This window comes from Pristiophorus japonicus, chromosome 1, assembly GCF_044704955.1.
Source record: "Pristiophorus japonicus isolate sPriJap1 chromosome 1, sPriJap1.hap1, whole genome shotgun sequence".
Lineage (NCBI taxonomy): Eukaryota > Metazoa > Chordata > Chondrichthyes > Pristiophoridae > Pristiophorus > Pristiophorus japonicus.
The window spans coordinates 276,716,913-276,736,903 of record NC_091977.1 but is presented as its reverse complement, the minus strand read 5'-3'; the positions used below and the strand labels follow the sequence as shown (position 1 = coordinate 276,736,903).

Genomic DNA, 19,991 nt, shown 5'->3' with positions numbered 1-19,991 from the left:
TCACATAATGTTACCAGACCTTTCCTATCCTTATTTATCCAAAGACGTCAAGGGTAGGCCATTTCCAAGTGTGAGGGAGGTAATTTTAACTTTTATAGTAAAATGGGTGATTCGGAGCAGTCGTCCGTTACACACCCTAACCCCGCTCAATATTTCTTACCATTGAATTCGATCCAATAAAATGAGTTTACAAACCTGTTTACATATTTTCAAATCCTCATCCACCTGAACTGCCACAATTTGGAAATATTTAGACCCAACTATGTTGATCAAGCTCTGCCTCTCCTTTGATGACAAGCTCCCAACATGTGGCAGTTTACTACATGTTCTGTACACTTGTGGGGGTAAAGGTTTGTCTGGGCAAGACTTGCCCGTGCGAGATCAGCATTGTCTGAACCTGGAGGCCTGACAATCGACAGAAATAGATCCTCAGGTCTCGCCATCACACGCGGGGTGAGTTGCTGGCGCTGGTTACACCTCCACAAGCAGCTCGCCCAACAGGAAACATCAATTTCAGGCTGCCTGCCTTGCCAGCAATGGCCCAAGGTAACTCCCGATGGACCCGAGGTTCCATAGGAGGAGAGACAGAACTTACAAAAATATGGCACCTTTCGTGACCTCAGGAAAATGCTTTAGAGTCAATTTGTGCACAACAAGCTCCCAGAAACAGCAATGTGATAATGAGCAGATTGCCCTGCATCCTACGTTTCCTACATTACAACAACGACTACACTTCAAAAAGTATTCATTGGCTGTAAAGTGCTTTGGGACATCCTTTGGTTGTGAAAGGCGTTATAAATGCAAGTCTTTCTTTTTCTTTCTTTAATCTGTTTTAGTGATGTTGGTGGAGGGCTAAATGTTGCCAGGACACCAGGGATAACGCCACTGCTCTTCTTCGAAATAATGCCACGGTATCTTTTATGTCCAAAATACGACACCTCTGACAGTGCAGCACTCCCTCAGCACTGCACTATCTGCTCAAGTCTCGAAAAATGGGACTTGAACCCACAATCCTCTGACTCAGAGGCAAGAGTGATACCACTGAGCCATGGCTGAGGCCTAAAAAGGATTTTATTTCAAAATAATATTTCATAGAATCATAGAATAGTACAGCACAAAAGGCCATTCGACACATCGAGTCTATGCCGGCTCTATCAAAGATCAATCCAGTTAGTCCCACTCCCTGCTCTTTCCTCAAATCCCTGCAATTTTTTCTCCTTCATGCATTTATCCAATTCCCTTTTGAAGCTACCATTGAATCTGTATCCACCACCCTATCAGGCAGTGCATTCCAAATCCTAACCACTTGTTGCGTAAAAATGTTTTTCTTCATGTTGCCTCTGGTTCATCTTAAATCTGTGCCATCTGGTTATCAACCCTTCAGTCATTGGAAACAATTTCTCCTTATGTACTCTATCAAAACCTTCATGAGTTTAAACACCTCTATCTAACCTCCTTTTAACCTTCTCTGCTCGAAGGAAAACAACTCGAGCTTCTCCAGTCTATCCACGCAACTGTAATCCCTCATTCCTGGAACCATTCGAGTATATCTCTTCTGTACCCTCTTCAAAGCTTTCATGTCCTTCCTAAAGTGTGGTGCCCGGAATTGGACACTTTCATGTATCCTACATGGCTACTGTTGGTACTATCACAAGGTATGCCACCAGAGGGCACAGCAGTGGGAGACTTATAGGTTACCTGTACAGGTGTGCCTGGCCGAATATAAAAGGCAGACCACCAGGTGTGATCCTCACTCTGGAGTTAACAAATAAAGGACCAAGGTCACTACAGTTCAAGTATAACACATTGCCTCGTGGAGTCATTATTAGAGCATCCAAGGACATAACAATTGGCGACGAGATTATGCAAAAATGGCTACCCTTGGTACGTTGCAGCAGTTTGCAGATGGTGATGATTGGGATGCCTTTGTGGAAAGGCTTGACCATTTCTTCACAGCAAACGACCTGGCAGGAGACGACCCGGCCACACTGGCTGATAAGCGCAGAACTATCCTGCTAACCAGTTGTGGGTCCACTGTTTATGGCCTTGTCAGGGACTTGCTGGCACCAGCGAAGACAACGACCAAGTCGTACGAGGAGCTCATAACCCTGATCCAGGAGCAACTCTAGCCCAAGGAGAGCATCCTCACAGCCAAACACTGGTTCTACACCTACCAACGGCCCGAAGACCAGGAAATTGCAAAATACGCCGCAGACCTCAGGAGGCTGGTGGCACCGTGTGATTTTGGCAACCACCTCAACAAAATGCTGCAGGACATTTTTGTCATTGGAATCGGCCATGAGGGCCTTCTTCATAAGCTACTGTCGGTGGATACCACAGTCACACTGCAGAAGGCCATCTCCGTGAGCCAGGCATTCATGACCTCGACCTGCGGCTCTAGGCAGATGACTCACCCTCAGGACTCAAACCTGGCAGGTACTGTGCACTGAGTGGTGCCTTTTAGAGGCTGGATTGTAGAATGTGAATCTTCTCAGGGGAGAGAGAACAGGACCCCGAGTCCCTTAACTCAGAGTCCGCCGAGGGGGGCTAATCGAATAGCACCATGCTGGTGTTGTGGAAGGAATCACAGGGCTCATCAGTGCCGTTTTAAAGACTATGTGTGTAAAGGCTGCAGCACAAAGGGCCACCTCCAGCCGAATGTGGAAGAGAAATATGACTCACTGTGTCGATGAAGAGTCTGCAGATTGCCATGAATCCAGCGCGGATTACGAAACGATAGGCAGAGAGGCAGCTCAGCCCCACGTTGAGGCATATAGCATGTTTACCTGCACCACCGAGTGTTCTCCGTTGAGGATAGAAGTCGAGATAGATGGCGTTCCAGTCTTCATGGAAGTGGACACGGGGGGGTGCGAGCCAGTCAGTAATGAATCAAGAAGCCTTTGAGAGGCTATGGGACAATCAAGCTGAACGACCCAAGTTGGTCCCAGTTCAGGCAAAGCTGCGCACCTACACTGATGACCTTATCCCAGTCCTTGGTAGTGCGAATGTAAAGGTACTCCATGATGGCGTGGTGCACAAGTTACCTCTGTGGATTGTTGCAGGTGATGGACCAATGCTACTCGGAAGGTGGATGGAGAAGATCATTGGACGTGGGAAGACTTCACCCCTCCAGCGATCGACGTCCTCCGCGTTCGGAGGCACAGCAAGCCTTCACTTGAGGGTGGACCCGGCACCAGAGAGCAGACCAGCACAGCACCCGAGGCACAGACCGCTCAGCACGACTGAGTGGAGATGATCCAGCTGAGACGACCCGAACGCACCTTCCAGGCTCCAGACTCCGGAGGAAGAAAATTGGATCCAAATGCGACTTCCCAGCTTCGGTGGCAGAACCTGGGGAGAAGAGGATCACCGCAGTCGAAAATGTGGATGGAGGAAAGATGGCGTCCAAACCACAAGGTAAGGCACTGAAGAAAAAGATGGCCGCGGCCAGGCCACGAGGTGCAGCGCTGATGGAGCAACACATGGCACCAAACGGAGAAGAGGATTGGGGTAAAGAAAGCAAGGCTCTCTTAAAGGAGGTCTGCAACCCACCACACTTAAAGGGACAGTTCCACACACTCAAGCAATGTAATAGCAACTGTAAGTTAGAGATAAAATGTGTAACTGATGATCAGAATTGTGTACATGCAATAAGCAAGGAAAAGTCGCGCGATCATGTAAAATGTGTAATTGATGATCAGAATTGTGTACATGCAGCCAGCGAGGAAAAGTCGCGCGATCGTGATTGGAGCTACAGAGTATCCACCATAAATAATGAAAAGTTGTGCGATGTAGGATTTCAACTGCACGCAGCTAATGCAGCGGGCAAACACCCATCGGGAGCGCACAGGTCCAGCGAGCTATCTAACGCTGTAGCCTGCGTCCCTGGGACCAGAGTTATGCACCATGGAGTGTGGCCACAAGCAGCCAATACACACGAGCTGCAGAGCAAGCGATCTCAGGAGGGCAATGACACCGGTATCGATACCCTGCCCCTGATCGGCTCCACCTCTCAGGCACCCGATGGCACCAACTGCCACAAGCCTGAAAGAGCAAACTGTGCTAAGGCGCAATCCCCAGGCCCCATCGCCACCAAGGCCATAGCCGGAAAGAAGGATCACCCACTACAGTCCCCCCAAAGGGGACCGGGACCAGCCAGGATCCCAATCCAAACAATGCCCAGGCAAGCGAGTCAGCAGTTCCCTGTGCACTGCTAGACGACAGTTCCTCAGGGAGCAGCAGTGACCCAGAGTGCAAAGATAGGACAGGGAGGTCACAGGCATCTGTGAACCTGCCCAACAGCCCCAAGAGCAGGCAACTTGAGCCAACTGGGTCCCCACTGCCAGCACTGGGCTCCGCGCTACCACCAGGCTGCAGGGACACTATCCAGCAGTTTTGGAACTAGTTTGTCCTTACGCACCAGTCACCGCATCGATAATGTATTTCACCAGTCTAACGTACTTGTCTCACAACGGAACCACAAATGTAATGCAAACTTGTTTTTCTGAACTTGAATGTATATGAATGCAATGAGCCTCCGGCATAATCTATATGTTTGTGGAGGCGGGGGGGTTGGGGGCGGAGAATGGAGTGCTCAGGGACACACACAAACAGCAACCACCAGCACTCTACTGCACCAACCACTCAACCAAGATAAACGACCTGCCAAGGGTCAACCAGATAGAGCCCATATAGAGCTAAGCCCAGAGCACAGTCAATGCAAAGGCGATTTGTTCTAATGGCTCAGGGGAGAGTGATGTCATGTATCCTACATGGCTACTGTTGGTACTATCACAAGGTGTGCCACCAGAGGGCACAGCAGTGGGAGACTTGTAGGTTACCTGTACAGGTGTGCCTGGCCTAGTATAAAAGCAGGCCACCAGGTGTGATCCTCACTCTGGAGTTAACAAATAAAGGACTAAGGTCACTACAGTTCAAGTACAACACATTGCTTCGGGGAGCCATTGTTAGAGCATCCAAGGACATAACAGACACAATACTCCAGCTGGGGCCGAACTAGTCTTTTATACAGTTTTAGCATAACTTCCTGGCTTTTGCACTCTATGGCCCAGAAATTGGGTTGCTTACCACCACCCGTTTGCACCGCTGTCCTGCCGAAAAATGGTGGCCGCCACTCTAGCGCCCTTCTCTGGAGCGGGACTCCGGCGGCCATTTTGGTGAGGGCCTTAGCGCTGCTGATAGCAGCACTGACCCTGGAGATGCAAATGTAGTGAGTGTGACATCACGTGCCAACTTGATGCCACGTTTGCGAACTTCAACCTTAGCGCTGAGTTGAGCGCTGGGCCCTCAGCTCACTCTGAAAACTGAACATTTAGCAGATTGACGGAGACGCTGTCAGCACTTCATAAAGGGACACACACATCTTTCAGGTAAGTTTTCAGTTAAGATTTTGGACTGGATTTTTATAATTTTGTTGAAGTAGTGGCTTGGTGCAATACATATTAAAAGTTTTTGAAGTGTGCAGGGAGTGCTGGATGCTTGCAAGGCCTCGGATGGTAAAGGAAGGCCTTTACCATTTGAGAAACAGAGTTCACATCTCAGGTCGAGATGTTGCCTGACCTGTATTTCCAGCATTTTCTGCTTTTATTTCAGAAGATGAAGAGTAAGATGCAGAAGAGGAGGAAGCAGAAGAGGAGAGAGGTGGGAGACTGCTTTTGAAGATGCATTCATGACCCTTTCTGGCTGGGATATCCAGTCTGCTGCATGCTCCACAACCTCGCCATCATCAAGACACAGCCCTTGCCTGAGGCACATGGTCACCAGAAGGAGAAGGAGGAGGAGGAAGAAAGGGAAGCGGAAGGAAAGAGGCAACCCAGACAGCCCCTTTCTGGCTGGGATATCCTGGATGGAATCATCCGCCTGCGGTACCAGTGACCACAATCCCAATTCCCCTTTCAACATTAGTCCCACTGACCATCACAACGTCTTCTTGGCCATGATGCTGAAATAAACGACACCACAAAGCAAACTTTCCAATCCAACTTTATACATCTATCCATCCAATATGACATCAAGAAATTAACTCATCATCCTCATGCATTCCCTTAGTGACTGTCTTGTGTGTGCCTTTGCCTCCCTAATGATGTCATGCAGTGCTACCCCAGGGCTGCCACATAGCTGGTGGAAGGTAGCTGGCTTTCAGTGGAGCAGTGCAGATGACCTTGCAGGATGACCTCGAGGAACTGGTGGCTGCGAATATCAAATCGAGTGATGGTGTTTCTTCTTCTTCACTCTCCTCTCCCTCTTATTGATCAACCACTAGCTGGACAGACTGGATTTCTTGGGTGTATGAAATGAGGAAGGCACAAGGGTGGAGTTGTGATGAGGGAAGGGTGGGAAAGCAAGAGGTGCATGGGAGAAGGAGATAATTTGAGGATATCAGCATCTTGTATCCTTTCAGCCCCGCCCCTGCCAAGAATGGTCAGCACCGTCTCCTCCAAGGGGGTGAGGTGAAGCTAAGAGTAGGAGATGCGCCTCATGTTTGGTACAGATTTTTGGTAGGTGAGTGATTGTGGGGGGGGCGGCGGGGGATCATGCATTGAGCAGTGTGTGAGGCTAGTGGTGCAGTTGGTAGGGGATGGCTTTTGAAGATGCATTCAATGATCTTGACCAGTGGTCTGATCTCATGAAGCTTCTTTAGGCACTGGAGCTAGGTGGTGGGGACAGCATTGCTGGCAGTGACGGCCTCTGTGATCTGGTCCCACATCCTTCTTTCAGGAGGGCCTCCTGGCCCCCTGTGGGTAGAGAACTTCTCTTGCAGTGTTGACCCCTGCACAAAGCTGGAGTGCTGCGTGCGAGACCCTGGGTGACCCTTCCTTGGCTTGCTCAGTCATTTGTGTTAGTGCTTTTTCCATTATTTTAAGTGCAGAAGAGAATTCAGCTTTAAGAGTTAAAGATTCCCATTTGGAAATTCTTTTTAATGAAATGGAAAACTGGTTCTTTGTGTATATAGTGAGCGAGGAAACCGGAAACCTTCGCTTACTAGCTAAATTCAAACAGGAAGAAAGGCCACTTGGACAATGTACTTAGGGGCACAGAGACAGCGAAGGGACAGTGATAGGTGAGGGATAGGAGTAGAAATTTAAACATGGAATGAAGGCTGCCATCAGGATGGGGGCAATGATTGGAAAACAGGGCAACAAAAGGTTTTTCAGGTTCAGGTACGTAATTAGATCACCAACTAGGCTGCTTTTTAAAATGCAGCAGGTTTTTCCCAGCTCTCAGGGCGATGAGACTTAACAGAAAGATGGAATCTTCGCCTTTGATGGTTTGAGGTCTGTCTGCATCAGCTGTAGCGTTAGCAGCATCACATGGCAGCTGACAGCTGTAGTAGGTTGGGCTAGCTACATGTTGTTGCAGGCCTTTAGACCCTGTGGCAATTATTATCATTCTGATAAAATGCTCTTTAGAGTAGAATAGGATCACCTCATAGCTGCCTGAACTCTGACCTGCCCAACTATTCTCTCCCAATATTGGACCCACTGTTATAATTGGTTTTGGTTGTGTTTAGAATGAATAAAACAAAACAACTTGTATTTATATAGTGCCTTTAATGTAATAAAACATCCCAAGGCGCTTCACAGCAGTGTTATAAGACAAAAAAATTAATTTGACACCCAGCCATATAAGAAAAAATTAGGGCAGGTAATCAAAAGCTTGGTTAAAGAGGTAGGTTTTAAAGCGCGCCTGAAAGAGGAAAGTGAGGTAGAGAGGCGGAGAGATTTAGGCAGGGAGTTCCAGAGCTTGGGGCAACAGAAGGCACGGCCACCGATGGTTGAGCGATTATAATCAGGGATGCTCAAGAGGACAGAATTAGAGGAGCGCAGACATCACGGGGGGTTGTGGGACTGGAAGAGATTACAGAGATAGGGAGGGGCGAGGTCATGTAGGGATTTGTAAACAAGGATGAGAATTTTGAAATCAAGGCGTTGCTTAACCGGGAGCCAATGTAGGTCAGCGAGCACAAGGGTGATGGGTGAACGGGACTTGGTGCAGGTTAGGACATGGGCAGTCAAGTTTTGGATCACCTCAAGTTTACATAGGATATAACGTGAGAGGCCAGCCGGGAGTGCGTTGGAGTGGTCAAGTCTAGAGCTAACAAAGACATGGAGCAGCAGATGAGCTGAGAAATGGGTAAATATGTCTGATGAAATGTTATATGGAGTCAATTTAAATATTAACTGAATAAGCTTTGGTTATCAGGAATGTTAGCAGGAACAAACAAATTGATTGAACCACATTATTGTTAAAGTTAAAACGGCCATATCTGAAAGACCTATAATAATCAAAATGTTCCAATTACAGGCCTCCCAATTCTCCCACATTTCATCCAAGCCTCATGCAATCAGGTGCCTTAATGCAGGGAATGTTTCTGGTCACAAGGAGCTGCTGTATTGGCTACTGAATTAGGTTTGCATGATCCCGGCAGAAAAAGAAAACAACAACAACAACTTGTATTTATATAGTGCCTTTAATGTAGTGAAACATCCCAAGGCACTTCACAGGAGTATTATGAGATAAAAATTTGACACCGAGCCGCATAAGTAGAAATTAGCGCAGGTGACCAAAAGCTTGGTCAAAGAGGTATGTGGTCAGGAGCGTGTTGAAGGAGAAAAGAGAGGTAGAGGCAGAGAGGTATAGGGAGGGAGTTCCAGAGCTTGGGGCCTAGGCAACAGAAGGCACAGCCACTGATGGTTGAGTGATTATAATCAGTGATGCTCAAAGAGAGCAGAATTAGAGGAGTGCAGACATCTTGGGGGTTGTGGGGCTGCAGAAGATTACAGAGATAGGGAGTGGCGAGGCTAGGGGAGGATTTGAAAATAAGGATGAGAATTTTGAAATTGTCAAGCACAAAACCTGCACCCAGCAGCAGCACAGTTACCAGTAACTGGGGTAACTGTATCGAGTTGGAGGATGAGGAATGGGTTGAAGCACAATGGACAGGTGAGAAGAGCAAGTGGAGGTGGAAGAAAAGTGTTATGTATGCAATAAAGGTTCAAACTGAGTACTGTTTAACTAAGAAAGGTACAACCTTGGCTCTGCTTTATTTAGGCCCAAAGTGCCTGACTCTCAAGATGGCTGGCCTTTTATACCAGAGCAGCACCATTTGCGTGCAGCTCAATGGCCTCCAACAATGCCGCCATCTGGTGGCTACAAACAGCATGTACATCCATGACGACACCCCCCCTCTGAGATCTTATCACAGTCTTTCACAGGTTGAGACGGTCCGGTGCTTTGCGTTCCTGGGTTGACCATCTCAGTTCGATCCAGCTTTGGGTGAATGTGCGGAGTCTGTTGTGGCTGATGGCTGGATGACTGACTTGTTGTGGGTGGTAGTGGCCATGTCAGGAATTGCAAGTCCATTTTTATTGAACAGGTCCGTGATAGAAATTCCAGGTTCACTGATGACCCTTGAGTCCTCTGAAGACTGCTGGTAGGTTGGTTGGTCATCGATGGTTTCTTCGTCCGACTGTTCTGACTCGTCTGTGTGCCTCAGCTTTGCCTGATCCATGTGTTTCCTGCAAGTTTGCCCTTTCTTGACTCTGTTGCCCTCCTTGGCCATGAACGTACCAGTGATCCATTTGGGACCCTGACCATAGTTCAACACATATACAGGGTCATTAACAGAAATATCTCATGTGACACAATTGTGCGATCATGGTACCCTTGTTGACTTTGTCTTCTTTATTCAACATGATTATTTAATTCCAGGTGTACAAGAGATAACTTGGTCTTATAACCTCTTTTCATCATGAGTTCAGCAGGCAAGACCCCTGTGAGTGTTTGGGGTCTTGTCCTGTAACTCAGCAGTATACAGGACAAGTGGGTCTGCAATGACCCTTGGATTACTCTCCTCATGCTTTGCTTGATAATTTGTACTGCACGTTCAGCTTGCCCATTGGACACAGGCTTGAACGGTGCTGACCTTACATGTTTTATGCCATTAATTTTCACAGAAACTCCTGACTGGTGAAGCACGATCCATTGTCGCTCACCACTATGTCAAGCAGACCACGTGTCGCGAACATGACATTGAGATTTTCTATGGTTGCTGTGGACATACTGGATGTCATGATTATGCATTTTATCCACTTAGAATAAGCATCCACCACCACTAAAAATATCTTGCCCAGTAAGGGACCTGCAAAATCTACATGGATCCTGGACCAAGGTTTGGATGGCTATGACCACAGACTCAGCGGCGATTCCGCTGGTGCTTTGCTGAGCTGCATGCAAGTGTTGCACTGATGCACGCATGCTTCCAGCTCAGAATCAATTCCTGGCCACCACACATGGGACCTGGTGATTGTCTTCATCATCACTATACCAGGATGTGTGCTGTGTAACTCATGCACAAACTTCTCTCACCCTTTCTTGGGCATTACAAGGCGATTGCCCCACAATATGCAATATGCTTGAATAGATAGTTCGTCCTTGCGACGAATGTACGGTTTGGCCTCCTTGCTTAGGTATGGCAGACCAATCCCCTGTGAGGATGCAACCCTTTACCAACAATAAAATCGGGTCCTGGCTGGTCCAGGCTTAATTTGTTGAGCCGTGACAGGGGTTCCATCACTCTCAAAAGCATCCATGATTAACATTAGATCCACCAGTTGTGGCGTTTCCACTTCCGGTGTGGGCAACGGCAACCAGCTCAAAGCAACGGCACAATTCTCTGTGCCAGGTCTGTGGCAAATGACATAATCATAGGCAGATAATGTCAGCGCCTACCTTTGGATGCGGGATGAAGCGTTGATATTGATACCTTTGCTCTCAGAAAACAATGAAATGAGCGGCTTGTGATCAGTCTCTAATTTGAACCTAAAACCTAACAGTTATTGATGCATCGTTTTAACACTGTACACAAGCGCTAAAGCTTCTTTTTCTACCATACTCTTTCTGCTTTAGACAAACTTTTGGATGCATATGTGACAGGTAGAAGTTTCTCCGACTCATTGGCTTGTTGGAGTACGCAACCAATTACATATGACGATGCGTCACAGGCCAAAATTAAACATTTACATGGGTCATAATGTACCAGCAGCTTGTTCGAGCAAAGCAGATTGGTGGCTTTCTTGAAAGCTCTGTCTTGCGATGCGCCCCACACCCAGTTGTCGCCTTTTCTCAAAAGCATGTGCAGTGGTTCTAGTAAGGTGCTCAATTTAGGTAGGAAGTTACCAAAGTAGTTGATTAGACCCAGGAACGAACACAGTTCCGTCACATTCTGTGGCTTGGGTACATTCTTGATGGCCTTGGTTTTCACGTCAGTAGGTCTGATGCCATCAGCGGCGATTTTTCGCCCGAGGAATTCGACCTCCGGTGCCATGAAGACGCACTTCGAGTGTTTCAGTCTGACTCCCACTCTATCCAAACGCCGTAGAATCTCTTCCAGGTTGTTCAGATGTTCCTTGGAGTCATAACCTGTGATCAAGATGTCATCTTGGAACACGATGGTTCTGGGAACGGACTTCAGTAGACTTTCCATATTGCTGCAGCCGAGCGAATTCCAAAAGGGCACCTTTGGTAAATAAACAGTCCTTTGTGCGTGTTAATGCACGTAAGTCTCTTCAACATCTTGACCAACTCCTGTGTCATATAAGCTGATGTCAAGTCCAGTTTTATGAACGACTTCTCTTCGGCTAGCATCGGAAACAAGTCATCAGCCTTCGGTAACGGGTACTGATCTTGTTTCGAAACCCTGTTGATCATAGCCTTGTAGTCTCCACAGATTCTGACTGTTCCATCACTTTTCAGCATAGGAACAATGGGGCTGGCCCATTCATTAAATTCGACCGGTGATATGATCCCTTCACGCTGGAGTCTGTCCAGTTCAATTTCGACCTTCTCCTTCATCATATACGGCATTGCCCGAGCTTTATGATGGACGGGTCTTGCATATGAGTCCATGTGGATCTGCACCTTGGCTCCCGTGAAGTTGCCGATATCCGGCTCAAACAGCGAGGGGAACTTGCTCAATACCTGGGCACATATATCTTCCTCTAATGACAACTCCTTTATGTTGTTCCAGTCACATCTGATTTTCTCCAACCAGCTCCTGCCGAGCAGCGCTGGGCCATTGCCTGGACCAATCCACAGCCATTATATGACACGTTAATTTGTGCATTGACAATCACCTTTATCAGTTCTTTGGTGTACGTGTGCAGCTTGGCGTTAACAGGGCTCAGACTGGGCCTCACAGTCTTAGTATTCCACAGCTTATTAAATGTCCACTCATTCATGATCGATTGACTCATCCCCGTGTCCAGTTCCATCGATACCGGTATCCCGTTAAACTTCACATTAATCAAAATTGGTTTACTCTTGGTTATGAAGGAGTACAGTCCATACCCTTCCTCCTCTGGCATCTCGGATTGCGTATCTGGATCCGCGCTAGTCTGACTCTCATCCTCCACGTGGTGTATCGCAGCTCGCTTGCTCATCTGTGGACACTTGCTCTGGGGATGCCTCACTCTCAGACAGCCTTTGCAACTATAGCGCTTAAATCGGCACTGGTGGTCCCGATGATTTCCCCCATAACGCCAACACGGAGAAGTCGGATACATTCCCGCTGGCGGACTTTGAGCAGCCACAGGTTTCGCGAACGCAGTCCGATAGGCCCTGCCATGTGCCGCTCTGCCGAATGCCGAATCAATCACATTTACAGTACTTGCCGAGGTTCGGTTCTTCACCGCTATTTGCTTTCAACTCCTGTCCGTCATCATACATGATTGAGCAATCTGGATGGCCCTTTTTAAATCCAACTCCTCCACCGCCAGAAGTTTGCGCGGGATCACCTCGTGGTTGATACCGATAACAAAGAAGTCCCGCACTATGTCTGCCAACACCGACTCGAACTTGCATGGCCCCGCTAGACATCTTAGGTAGGCAACAAATTCCACCTTGCTCTGGCCCTCCGATCAAACGTGTATGTAAAACCTGTATCTCGAGATGATGATGCCGTTTTCTGGCTTGAAGTGCTCCCGTACCAATGTACACAACTCCTTGTACGTTTTCTCTGTTGGATCACTGGATGAGTAGATTCTTTCTCAGACAGTAGATCTTTGAACCGCACACAGTGAGGAACATGGCCTGGCACTGAGCTGCATCGTCGACCCCCTGCATTTTTGTTGGCCACGAAGTACTGGTTCAAACGGCTCACAAAGTCTGCCCAATCTTCTCCCTCCACAAATTGCTCTAAAAATCCAATCGTGCTCATTTTAGAAACATAGAAACATAGAAAATAGGTGCAGGAGTAGGCCATTCAGCCCTTCTAGCCTGCACCACCATTCAATGAGTTCATGGCTGAACATGAAACTTCAGTACCCCCTTCCTGCTTTCTCGCCATACCCCTTGATCCCCCGAGTAGTAAGGACTTCATCTAACTCCCTTTTGAATATATTTAGTGAATTGGCCTCAACTACTTTCTGTGGTAGAGAATTCCACAGGTTCACCACTCTCTGGGTGAAGAAGTTTCTCCTCATCTCGGTCCTAAATGGCTTACCCCTTATCCTTAGACTACCACAGCCTTCTGGTTTCGACATGATCATTGAGGTCTGGGTGTACAAGGGAGAGCCTGGTTTTGAGGCCTCTCTTTATTAACAGCTCGGCAGGAGGGACCCGGTGAGCAAGTGAGGTCTCGTATGGAAACTCAGCAGATTGTGGGACAAGCAGGTCTGTAGAGAGCCGTGAGTCACACGTTTTAGGCTCTGCTTAATGGTTTGGACAGCCCGTTTCGCTTGACCATTAGACGCGGGTTTGAAAGGGGCAGATCTGATATGCTTGATGCCATTACGGATCATAAACTCGTGGAACTCCGAACTGGTGAAACACCGTCTGTTGTCGCTGACAAGGACGTCGGGCAGCAATGGGTGGCAAACATGACCTTGAGGCTTTCAATAGTGGCTATAGACGTGCTGGATGACATGATTACACATTCAATCCATTTAGAGTAAACGTCCACAACCATTAAAAACATTTTGCTGAGAAAGGGGCCGGCAAAGTCTATGTGGATCATTGACCATGGTTTGGATGGCCATGACCACAGACTCAGCGGAGCCTCCAGAGGTGCGTTACTCAGTTGTATGCAAGTGTTTACTGATGCACGTATGACTCCAAGTCTGAGTCAATGCCAGGCCACCAAATGAGAGACCTGGCAACAGCTTTCATCATGACAATGCCTGAGTGGGTACTGTGTTAATCTCGCACAAAAGTTTCCCTGCCTTTTTTTGCCATAACAACACATTTACCTCATTACAGACAATCAGACTGAATAGATAAGTCATATTTGCGTCGGCTACAAGGCTTAATTTTATCCTGCATTTCCCTGGGAATGGCAGACCAATTTCATTTAGGACACACCTTTTTACGCTTGACAGTACAAGATCCTGGCTGGTCCAGGTCCTAATTTGGCGAGTCATGATGGGTGACCCCTCGCTCTCGAAGGCAAGTCTGCGGCATTTCCACCCCGGCTGTGGGTAATGGTAGCCGGCTAAGCGCATCAGCACAGTTTACAGTGCTTGGTCTGTGGTGGATCACATAATCATAAGCGGATAATGTCAGTGCCCATCTTTGGATGTGGGACGAGGTATTGGTGTTTATACCTTTGCTCTCAGAAAACAATAAAATGAGCGGCTTGTGATCTGTTTCAAGCTCAAACCGAAGCTCAAACTGGTATTGGTACATTTTCCTAACCCCATATACGCATGCTAAAGCCTCTTTCTCGACCATACTATAGGCTCTTTCAGCCTTAGACAGAGTTCTGGATGCATAAGCAACTGGTTTGAGTTTGCCTGATACATTGGCTTGCTGGAGCACACAGCCGACCCCATATGATGAGGTGTTGCAGGCCAGCACTAACCCCTTACATGGGTCATAGTGTACCAGTAATTTATTGGAACATAGCAGGTTCCTGGCCTTCTCAAAGGCTCTGTCTTGAGATTTGCCCCAAACCCAGTCATTACGCTTTCTCAGCAACATGTGCAAGGGCTCTAGCAATGTGCTGAAACTAGGTAGAAAGTTACCAAAATAGTTGAGAAGACCCAGGAATGAACGCAGCTCCATCACCCTCTGGGGTCGAGGTGCAACCTTGATGGCCTCTGTCTTCGAGTCCGTAGGCCTGATGCCATCTGCTGCAATCTTTCACCCCAGGAATTCGACTTCTGGTGCCATGAAAATGCACTTGGAACGTTTTAGCCTGAGTCCCATTCTGTCCAGATGACGTAGAACCTCTTCCAAGTTGTGCAGGTGTTCGGTGACATCGCGACCGGTGATCAGGATGTCATCTTGGAACACGACGGTTCTCGGGATGGATTTCAGCAAACTCTTCATGTTTCTCTGAAATATGGCTGCTGCTGAGCGAAGTCTGAAAGGGCATCTGTGGTATATAAACAGTCCTTTATGCGTGTTGATGCACGTCAGTTTTTTCGATGATTTGACCAGCCCCTGTGTCATGTAAGCGGAGATGAAGTCCAATTTGGTGAACGACTTCCTCCCCGCTAGCATTGCAAACAGGTCGTCAGCCTTGGGTAATGGGTACTGATCCTGTATCGAGACTCGGTTGATCGTTACCTTGTAATCGCCGCAGATCCTGACCGTGCCATCACTTTTCAACACCGGGACAATTGGACTGGCCCATTCACTGAACTCGACTGGTGATATGATTCCTTCCCGTTGGAAGTCTGTCCCATTCAATCTTGACTTTCTCCCTCATCATGTACGGAAGCACCCGAGCCTTGTGATGGAAGGGCCTAGGTGGATCTGCACCTTGGCTCCCGTAAAGTTGCCGATGCCTGGTTCGAAAAACGAGGGAAACTTGCTCAGCACTTGAGCACATGAACTGTCATCCACTGATATATCGTTCTTTAATATCGTTCCAGTTCCATTTAATTTTCTCAAGCCACCTCCTGCCAAACAGCGTTGGGTCATTGCCTGGAATGATCCACAACGATAAATCAGGCACAGCTCCATCGTACGAAACCTTTACTGCCGCGCTGCCAATGACTGGTATGAGCTCTTTGGTGCAGGTGCGCAGCTTCACATTGATTGGGCTCAGTTTAGGTCTTTTTGCCTTAGGGTCCCACAACTTTTCGAAAGCCCTCTGGCTCATTATTGACTGACTCGCACCCGTGTCCAATTCCATGGATACTAGAATCTCATTTAATTTAACTTCCAGAATTATTGGAGGACTTTTGGTAAAAGAATGTATCTCATACACTTCTTCATCCTGTTCCTCGAGTTGAGTTGCCTGTGCCGTTTGATCCACGCTGGATCGATCATCCTCAGCCACGTGGTGTGTCGCAGCACACTTGCTCGGTTGCAGACACATTCGCTGATTGTGCCCCATTGTTGCACAGCCTTTGCACAAGTATTGCTTGAATCGGCATTGATAATAGCCCCCGCAACACCAACAGGGCGAGATTTGATTCACCCCCAATGGCGGACTTTGAGCAGTTACAGGTCGTACGAACGTGGACGAGTAGGCCCTGCCATGTGCAGCTCTGCCTGCCAACTATATTATTTTATGCACAGTACTTGCCGGTGAGTTTCCATGCTGGGAAGGTATCTGTTTCGAGTTTTCGTCCATGGACATGCATATCTGGGCGATCGTGATGGCACTGCTCAGGTCTAGAGATTCAGCAGCCAGCAGCTTTCGAAGGATGAGCTCATGGCCAATGTCAAGCATGGAAAAGTCCTTCAGCATTTCCTCCAATGCAGCTCCGAAGTTTCACGGCCCAGCGAGACACCTCAGGTTGGTGATAAATTCCGCATGTCCTGGCCCTCGGAGCGATTGTGCGTATAGAAACGATACCTCGCCATGATGATGCTTTCCTTCGGTTTAAAGTGGTTCCAAATCAGCGTACATAATTCATCGTAAGTCTTATCGGTTGGTCTAGTCGGTGAGAGTAGATTCTTGATAAGGCCATAAAGTTTTAACCCACAAACGGTGAGGAGAACCGCCCTGCGCTTAATTGCGTTATTGGTTCCTTCCAATCCGTTGGCTACGAAGTACTGTTCGAGGCGATCAGTGAAATCATCCCAGTCTTCCCCTTCCATGAATCTCTCCAAAATTCCAAACAGACATGGTTGCGTGAAAGTTAGTATTTTTAAACTTGTCGTCAATTGTTAAGTATCAAATAACTCCATGAGGCTCAGTACGGTGAGCTAGTTCAGGCACGATCTTACTCCAGTTTATTTATTCTCAAAGTGAGGATTCAACATGGTTGCCAACATTATATACACGGCTTGCACACTTCTTCCCGTAACCATTAGGATTCTGACAGTCGTGCCCTCCGGTAGCAGGTAAAACCCAGTTAACATACATAACAGAGAGGTAGTGAGGCAAAAAGGTTTAGGCAGGGAGTTTCAGAGCTGAGGGCCCAAACAGCTGAAGGCACGGTCACCGATGGTTGAGCAGTTATAATGAGGGATAGAAACAAAGAAAATAGGTGCAGAAGTAGGCAATTTGGCCCTTCGAGCCTGCACCACTATTCAATATGATCATGGCTAATCATGCAACTTCAGTACCCCATTCCTGCTTTCTCTCCATACCCCTTGATCCCTTTAGCCGTAAGGGCCACATCTAACTCCCTTTTGAACATATCTAACGAACTGGCCTCAACAACTTTCTGTGGTAGAGAATTCCACAGGTTCACAATTCTCTGAAGGAAGAAGTTTCTCCTCATCTTGGTCCTAAATGGCTTACCCCTTATCCTTAGATTGTGACCCCTGGTTCTGGACTTCACCAACATCAGGAACCTTCTTCCTGCATCTAACCTGTCCAATCTCGTCAGAATTTTATATGTTTCTATGAGATCCCCTCTCATTCTTCTGAATTCCAGTGAATATAAGCCTAGTCGATCCAGTCTTTCTTCATATGTCAGTCCTGCCATCCTGGGAATCAGTCTGGTGAACCTTCGTTGCACTCCCTCAATAGCAAGAATGTCCTTCCTCAAGTTAGGAGACCAAAATTGCACACCATACTCAAGGTGTGGTCTCACCAAGGCAGTACTGTACAACTACAGTAAGACCTCCCTGCTCCTATACTCAAATCATCTCGCTATGAAGGCCAGCATGCATTTGCTTTCTTTACTGACTGCTGTACCTGCGTGCCAACTTTCAATGACTGATGTACCATGACACCCAGGTCTCATTGCATCTCCCCTTTTACTAATCTGTCACCATTCAGATAATAATCTGCCTTCCTGTTTTTGCCACCAAAGTGGAAAACCTCACACTTATCCACATTATACTGCATCTGCCATGCATTTGCCCACTCACCTAATCTGTCCAAGTCCCCCTGCAGCCTCCGAGCATCCTCCTCGCAGCTCGCACTGCCACCCAGCTTAGTGTCATCTGCAAACTTGGAGATATTACATTCAATTCCTTCATCTAAATCATTAATGTATATTGTAAATAGCTGGGGTCCCAGCACTGAATCCTGTGGCACCCCTCTAGTCACTGCCTGCCATTCTGAAAAGGACCCGTTTATTCCCACTCTTTGCTTCCTGTCTGCCAACCAGTTCTCTATCTGCATCGATACATTACCCCCAATACCATGTGCTTTAATTTTGCACACTAATCTCTTGTGTGGGACCTTGTCAAAAGCCTTTTGAAAGTCCAAATACACCACATCCACTGGTTCTCCCTTATCCACTCTACTAGTTACATCCTCAAAAAACTCTAAGATTTGTCAAGCATGATTTCCCTTTCAGAAATCCATGCTGACTTGGACCGATCCTGTCACTGCTTTCCAAATGCGCTGCTATTACATCTTTAAGAATTGATTCCAGCATTTTTCCCACCACCGATGTCAGGCTAACCAATCCATAATTCCCTGTTTTCTCTCTCCCTCCTTTTTTTAAAAGTGGGGTTATATTAGCTACCCTCCAATCCATAGTGTAGGGGAGGACGAAAACCCCCTCATTTTACCCAGAAGGAAAAGGGCTGTGGATCAGTCTGTGCTGTGAATTGAAACCGATAACAGTTTGACCTTGGCAGAGCAGTGATTGGATGGGGGAGGACACCGGAGGGCCAATGGTGAGACAGAGTCAGCCCGAAGCATGGGGCTTTCAAGCCAATGAGAGAGCACTTGCTCGAAAACTGTGGGACTGACTCACAGCCATTATCAGACTATTGTCTTCCCCATGTTTACACTATGGAAGGAAATTATGCAGATCTTCAGAAAACTAGGGAACCCAAAACAAACCAAGGACCTACACAATGGCTACAGGAGGCCAACCCAATTAACACCTACTCAAACCTTGAGTCGGTTAGAAAAACTGAATTGAAGGAAAGTTATGCAGACCTTCAGAAACCAGGGAACCCAAAACAACCCAAGGGCCTACACAATGGCTACAGGAGGCAAATGCAATCAACACCCACTCAAACCTTGAGTAGGTTAACATCAGTGGAAAAAACCCGCAATAATCTAAAACTGCTGCATTTTTCAAAATCACAAAGCCCACCAATGGGAAGAATCGATTTCAGCAGGAGAGGCGGACTGTATAATCTGGCTATAAAAAGGGGTTTCTGATGTAGTGTGGGTGGTTCCCTGCCCTCATCATCCAACAACCCGCAAGACTCTCGACACTGAAGGAAAACCAGTGTCCGAAGACACCGAAGATAGAAGAAACAAACCACTAGACTGCAGAAGGCACAGTAGTGAGTATAACCTCTGATCCCCAGAACTCCCAACTCAGTTAGGCCAGGAAAGGTGGGAGGTTGGGCATTGTACTGCTAAACTTGTGTAAAGATTTTCGTTGTGTCCGTTTAGTGGGATTTAGGGGGATTGTTTTGTTGGTGTATTGCTGTTTGTTGAGATACACCTTGTCAAATAAATTAGAAGCCTAAGTTCCTCTTGGAATCACCTTGTCTCAGTTTTATTGTATTACATCTCCTGATCGTGAGTCTTATGTCAGAACAGTGTAAGGGAAGCTAGGAGCGCCTCGAAAACGCTCAACTGTGAGTCACAG

The 19,991-nt window shown here is 47.4% G+C and overlaps 1 protein-coding gene across 1 annotated transcript in view; it reads right to left on the bottom strand.

Annotated features, from left to right (window-relative positions):
* The window catches only part of dpys (dihydropyrimidinase), a 148,727-nt gene that overhangs the window by 80,747 nt on the left and 47,989 nt on the right, over window positions 1–19,991 (bottom strand). The gene's annotated exons all lie outside the window — the stretch shown is intronic.